The following is a 7,125-nucleotide window of genomic DNA, read 5'->3' as shown; positions in this document are numbered from 1 at the left end:
CTAGACGCCACATCAGAGTATCCACCGTTAGGTGAGTTGGGGATTTTTTTCTAGCTTTATTGAGGTATAATTGACCATAAAAATCATATATATTTAAAATGTACAATATAATGATTTGATATACCTATACATTATGACATGATTACCACAATGAAGCTATTGGACATATCCATCACCTTCCATAATTGTCATCTTTTTGTAGTGAGAACACTTCAGATTTATTCTTTTAGCAAATTTCAGGTATATAATACAGTATTATTAACCATAATCAGCATGCTGTATGTTACATCCGCAGAAATTATTCATCTTATAACTGAAAGTGTGTACCTTTGGACCAACATAGGTGGGTTGATTTAAAATTTTTTTAATGTTTATTTAGTTTTGAGAGAGAGAGAGAGAGCACAAGCAGAGGAGGGGCAGAGAAAGAGGGAGACACAGTATCTGAAGCAGGCTCCAGGCTCTGAGCTGTCAGCACAGAGCCCGACGCAGGGCTCGATCTCACCATGAGATCATGACCTGAGCTGAGGTCAGACGCTTAACTGACTGAGGCACCCAGCACCCCTGAAATAGGTGTACAGGATTTTAACATACTCTGTCACAATATAAATAAAATGATAATGGAATAAAAGTATTTACATTTAAAATGATTTGCTTCAAAAATACTCAATATTGGGGTGCCTGAGTGGCTCAGTTGGTTAAGCGTCCAACTCTTGATTTTGGATCAGGTCACAACCTCATGGCTCATGGGTTTGAGCCCCACATCAGGCTCTGCACTGTCAGTGTGGAGCCTGCTTGGGATTCTCTCTCTCCCTCTCTCTCTCTGCCCCTCCCCTGCTTGTGCTCTCTCTCTCTCTCTCTCAAAAATAAACTTACAAAAATAAAAAAATTTTTAAAAAGGAAAATAATACTCAATATTAACGGTTAAAAGGAAAATGTAAGTTATAATTGACAAACCATAAATGAAAAACTTTAAAATGCAGACAAATCTTGGTTTTTCAATTTTATTCCCCGTTAGAAGGAACCGGGGCAGGGAAAACACATGAACTTGGAACACATTTTTGTGCAATTAAGTAAGGATGTGCTCACTGATGCAGACATGTCAAAAGGACACAAAAGCCAGCTTGCAGGGGCTTCCACTGGCCAAAAATGGGATCATTTGAGTATCAAAATAAATGCTTAGTAACAGATTATAACCATTTTAATAAGAATCCTTGAGGGGCGCCTGGGTGGCGCAGTCGGTTAAGCGGCCGACTTCAGCCAGGTCACGATCTCGCGGTCCGTGAGTTCGAGCCCCGCGTCGGGCTCTGGGCTGATGGCTCAGAGCCTGGAGCCTGTTTCCGATTCTGTGTCTCCCTCTCTCTCTGCCCCTCCCCCGTTCATGCTCTGTCTCTCTCTGTCCCCCAAAAAATAAATAAACGTTGAAAAAAAAAAATTTAAAAAAAAAAAAAAGAAAAAAAAAAAAAGAATCCTTGAACCCGTACTCATAATAAGTGCATACACACACATGTACAACATACAGGCACAAATGGATAAATAAGGGTGCTATGTTAGTTTGTTTGGGCTGCGATTACAAAATACCACAGAACGGGTGGCTTAGAAACAACAGAAATTTATTTCTCACACTTCTAGAGGCAGGAAGTCTAAGATCAGGGTGCCTGCATGGCGCGGTTCTGGTGAAGGCCTTCTAGGATGCAAACTGCCAACTTATCACTGTCTTCACTTGGTAGAAGGGGAGAGGGAGCTATCTGGGTCGCTTGTATCCCATTCATGAGGGCTCCATCATCATGACCTAATCCCTTCCCAAAGGCCCCACCTTCTAACACTGTCACCTTGGTTATTAGATTTTCAACATAGGAATTTTGGAAGGATGCAAACTTTTTAATCTATACCAGGTGCCTTACAGTAGAATACAATTAGTAAATGTAGAAAAAAAATTGATAGAGTTAGAAAATCACCACTTTCAGGGGCGCCTGGGTGGCTCAGTTGGTTAAGCATTCAACTTCGGCTCAGGTCATGATCTCACAGCTTGTGGGTTCAAGCCCCGAGTCAGGCTCTGTGCTGACAGCTCAGAGCCTACAACCCGCTTCAGATTCTCTGTATCCCTCTCTCTCTGCCCCTCCCCTATTTGTGTGCTCTCTCACGCTCTCTCTCCCCAAAATAAATAAATAAACATTTTTAAAAAGAAAATCTCCGCTTTCAATCATTCTTAATTTAGGCAAGAGTAATCAACGAATATTAACTGGTTGGGAGGGGTTTGAGTCTACAAAATATCCTATTCATCATAAAAGTGTCTATGTACTATTCTTGCAAGTTTTCTGTAAATTTAAAATCATTTCCGAGTAGGGGCACCTGGGTGGCTCAGTCGATTAAGCTTCCGACTTTGGCTCAGGTCATGATTTCATTGTGAGTTGGAGCCCTGCATCGGGCTCTCAGCTCTCAGTGGAGAGCCTGATTCATTCAGATCCTCGGTCTCCCTCTCTGCCCCTCCCCTGCTCGCACTCTGTCTGTCTGTCTGTCTGTCTCAAAAATAAATAAAACATTTAAAAGTAAACAAATAAAATCATTTTGAAATAAACATTTAAAAATGTAAAATAAAATATGATGGGAAAGAGGAAATACCCTGGCTTGAAACTAGAGAATGTTTACAAACCTACTTAATCTTTAAGTACAGTCCACTTCTGCATACAGGGGACTTCCATGTCAGCAGATTTGGCTCAGGGGTTTCCTGGCCTTCCTTCCTGGTCCCCACAGTTAAGCGGAAAACCTGGTGTCTGGAAGAGTCTGATGAAGGCGCCCATCCAGGGGTCCTGAGGATGGGACTGCCCCACAGGCAGAAGCCAGTTGTGGTGGGGGGACGAGAAGTTCTCCATGAAAAATACTTGAAGAACTAAGGAAAGAAGGGGCCTTAGCCAGGTGACAGCTGGGGTTGGGGAGACAAAGATCTACCAGACGGAATGAAAATAGTAACCATGCTAGTTTCCTAATGAGAAGGGCTTGTGATCTAGATTAGGCAGGAAAACCTATTGGGGGTGGGGGTGGGGAGGAAGTTTATGGAATGAAAAATGCCTGGTACATAAAAGTAATCTCCCAATATTTGTGGAATAAACACACAAATGACCCTTTAATTCAAAATATACTTGAATGACAGAAAGTCATCACAGACAGTTTTTTCCTCCTTGAAATCAAGATAAAATTTGTTTCTGGAAAAGTGATCCGTGCCTTCTTCACATAAGTCGATTCTTCCACTTTTTTTGCTGAAAGGATAAAAATGACAAATTAGATAAAGGTTAAATGGGTCATTCTCATGCATGTTACTTAAAATTTTTTTTAATGTTTATTTATTTTTGAGAGAGAGACAGAGCCAGGGGAGGGGCACAAAGAGAGAAGGAGACACAGAATGCGAAGCAGGCTCCAGGCTCTGAGCTGTCATCACAGAGCCTGATGTGGGGCTAGAACTCACAGAGTGCGAGATCATGACCTGAGCCGAAGTCAGACAATAAGCCGACTGAGCCACCCAGGTTCCCCTAGGTTATTTTATACTGTTCTAAAAATGCTCTTAATAAGTTTTTTAAAAAGTGGGTCTAAATGTTTTGAATCTTTTTGATAAGCATATATTTACTTCCTTTCTCTTGTTTTTTCTTTCTTCTGTATTTTCTTTTTGCAAGTGGAATATTCAAAACAAAATACATGTGCTACCATTAAAATCAGGAAAATAAAAGAATGTGGCAAAATCAGCCATTATCTCGTCAGTAATAACCATCCTTTACCATTGTGATGTATTCCTTTTGAATGTATTTCTCCTAAGCTGTTATATTACATGCCTGAACAGCTGTGAATGGAAACTGATAGCCCTGTGGGTGGAGTGTGGGAGGTTAGAAGCCCTCATTCCTGATTTCCGTCCTAACTGGGTCTGCAGTGTCTCCTACATAAGCCTGATTGTGGCCAGGAACACAGGGCCCTCTGCCGGGCTATGTGCAAAATCCTGTCCACGGAATTTTCTGGAAGGAAACAGGCCACGGAGGGTGTAAGGGAAATTTTCTTATTTTGTTGTTGTTGTTTTTAATTTATTTTTGAGAGTGAGAGAGACAGAGTACAAGCAGGGGAGGGGCAGAGAGAGAGACACACACAGAATCCGAAGCAGGCTCCAGGCTCTGAGCTGTCAGTACAGAGCCCGACGAGAGGCTCGAACCCACAACCCTGGGATCCAGACCTGAGCCAAAATCAGGAGCTGGACGCTCAACTGACTGAGCTACCCACGCGCCCCTATTTTTTAAAGTTAATAATTAAAATGGCACATCTTTATCATCGCTCTGGAAAGCAAAACTGACGAAATTTAAAGTGGGGTTCATGAGCAAATGGATAAGAAAGAATTCTTGAGCCATTTTTGGTGCAAAAAGTGATTTTATTATATCACAGGGACAGGACCCCATGGGCAGAAAGAGCTGCACTGCGGTTGTGAGGAGTGACTGTGTACTTTTAAGTTTGTGGAGGGAGGGGGAATAGTGATCAAGTCTCCAAGGAATTTTGATGCAAGGCTTTCAGCTGTTAAGATAAAGTTACTTTTAGTTGTTAAATATAAACATTAAGGCACTAAGGCAGCCATGAGTTCCTCTAGGAAGGTCACGCTCCGCACATTTCCAGTGTCTCTCAGTGGGCTGCAAGCTGTGAGGAGATTTTAATTTAATCTACAATGCCTTTGTTTCCCTCATCAAAAACGATTCAATTTTCCAACATCCATAACTTTATTGTCTTCAGAATCTTAATTACTATTGTTTTTTTTAATATTAAGATTCATGTCCACCTGGGAGTGGTGAAAAAAACTATATGCCCTGTGACTCAGCATTTTTTTTCCAGAATCACTTATGTCCAGTCACACACTGGAACAGAGGATGTCACAAAAAAACATTGGATTAGGTGCTTTGAAACCCTTTGAAAAGAATCTGTAGGCATTATAAATATTGGTGTAGGCTTATTCTTTGCTTCTCCTATAACCTAGTCAGTTAAGACATTTACAAAAGAGAAGAATATGAAAGAGAATACATTCTCGATTTCAATATAATGAGATACTTATACACCCATTAAAACAAAGGCACTACTTTGGAAAGACACCATTATTTTATTGCCAAGTGAATAAAAATAAATTGCAAAGCAATAACCATTCACTCAACTCATTTCTGGTAAAAAAAAAATGCTGGTATAAGAATAGCAAAATGTTCAGAAGCATACACAATTATATTTTTAGGAGGCTTAATTTGTCAGTTCTTTTTCTTTCATGACATCTGATTTGTCAGTTATAGAAATATTCACCTTTGGGGTGCCTGGCTGGCTCAGTCGGTTGAGCATCCGACTTCGGCTCAGGTCATGATTTCATGATTCGTGAGTTCGAGCCCCACATGGGGCTCTGCGCTAACAGTGGGATTCTCTCTCTTTCCTTCTCTCTGTGCCCCTCCCCCATTTGTGTTTTTTCTCTCTCAAAATAAATAAATAAACTTAAAAAAAAGAACCTGGATTCAAACCTGAGTTTTAAAAACATATATTTGCCTTTGTTTTAATTTAATACTCCCAATGTCTTTTTTTTTTTTTTTTAGGTTTGTCTGGGTTTGTATTGTATTGTTTTGTTTTTAGCATTTAAAGCTTCTATCCAGAAGGAATTTCTTGTGGCATAAGGAGTAAGATAGATGACGAATTTTTGTTTTTTCTCCAAATAACTACTAGATACCCTAGAAATATCTGAAACTTATCGGAATTTGTCAAAAATAGCATATAGAAAAAATAGTGAAAACTTTTAATCGAGGGAAAATCTCAGAACCCTTTAAATATAAGTTTTTTTTTAATGTTTATTTATTTTTGAGACAGAGAGAGACAGAGCATGAACGGGGGAGGGTCATAGAGAGGGAGACACAGAATCTGAAACAGGCTCCAGGCTCTGAGCTGTCAGCACAGAGCCCGATGTGGGGCTCGAACTCACAGACCGCGAGATCATGACCTGAGCCGAAGTCGGAAGCTCAACCGACTGAGCCACCCAGGCACCCCAAATATCTTCAGTTTTAAAAGCAGTGAGACACAGAGGAAGAAAATGCCATACAAGAAGCAATTAAACTAATCACCACCCAAACCAGAACCATGCCAGGGCATTAATTGAATAGGGGGAAGCCACAGCACCTGGAAATACATGCTATTTTGGCATCAAAACTTCCAAGTTGGTAAGGGAGAAAAAGGCTTTCATTGTCTTCATCTTTAGTCTATAAGAGTTATTAAAAAAATTGGGAGGGGGGCACACCTGGGTGGCTCAGTCGGTTAAGTGGCCGACTTCAGCTCAGGTCATGATCTCACAGTTCATGGGTTTGAGCCCCTCGTCGGGCTCTGTGCTGACAGCTCAGAGCCTGGAGCCTGCTTCGGATTCTGTGTGTCCCCCTGTCTCTCTGCCCCTCCCCCGCTCATACTGCCTCTCTCTCTCAAAAATAAATAAACATTAAACAAAATAAAAAAACTTTTTTTGACATTTATTCAGTTTTAAAAGACAGAGAGAGCACGAGCAGGGGAGGGGCAGAGAGAGAGAGGGAGACACAGAATCCGAAGCAGGCTCCAGGCTCTTAGCCGTCAGCACAGGGTCCGACGTGGGGCTCGAACTCACCAACTGTGAGATCATAACCTGAGCCGAAGTTGGACACCTAACTGACTGAGCCACCCAGGTGCCCCAGTGTTTTTGTATTTTGGGGGTAAATACCCAGTAGTGTGATTGCGGGATGGTAGAGTAGTTCTGTTTTTAACTTTTTCAGGAAACTCCATACTCTTTTCCACAGTAGATGCACCAGTTTGCGTGCCCAACAGTTCAGGAGGGGGTCCCTTTCTCCAGGTACTCGCTAACACCTGTTGTTTCTTGTGTGTTTGATCGTAGCCATTCTGACAGGTGTGCAGTGATAGCTCTTTGTGGTTTCAGTATTAATTTCCCTAATGGACGATGGGGCTGAACATCTCGTGGCTTATTTGCCACTGCATATCCCATTCAGTGAAATGTCTCTTCATACCTTTTGCCCATTTTCTAATGGGATTGCTTGCTTTTTTTATTGTTGACTTTTGGGAGTTCTTTATTCTAGCATGTTATTTGTTGTTGTTTTTTTAAGT

Source organism: Prionailurus viverrinus, chromosome X (assembly GCF_022837055.1).
Source record: "Prionailurus viverrinus isolate Anna chromosome X, UM_Priviv_1.0, whole genome shotgun sequence".
NCBI classification, from domain to species: Eukaryota; Metazoa; Chordata; class Mammalia; order Carnivora; family Felidae; genus Prionailurus; species Prionailurus viverrinus.
Note: the sequence above shows the minus strand (reverse complement) of the source record.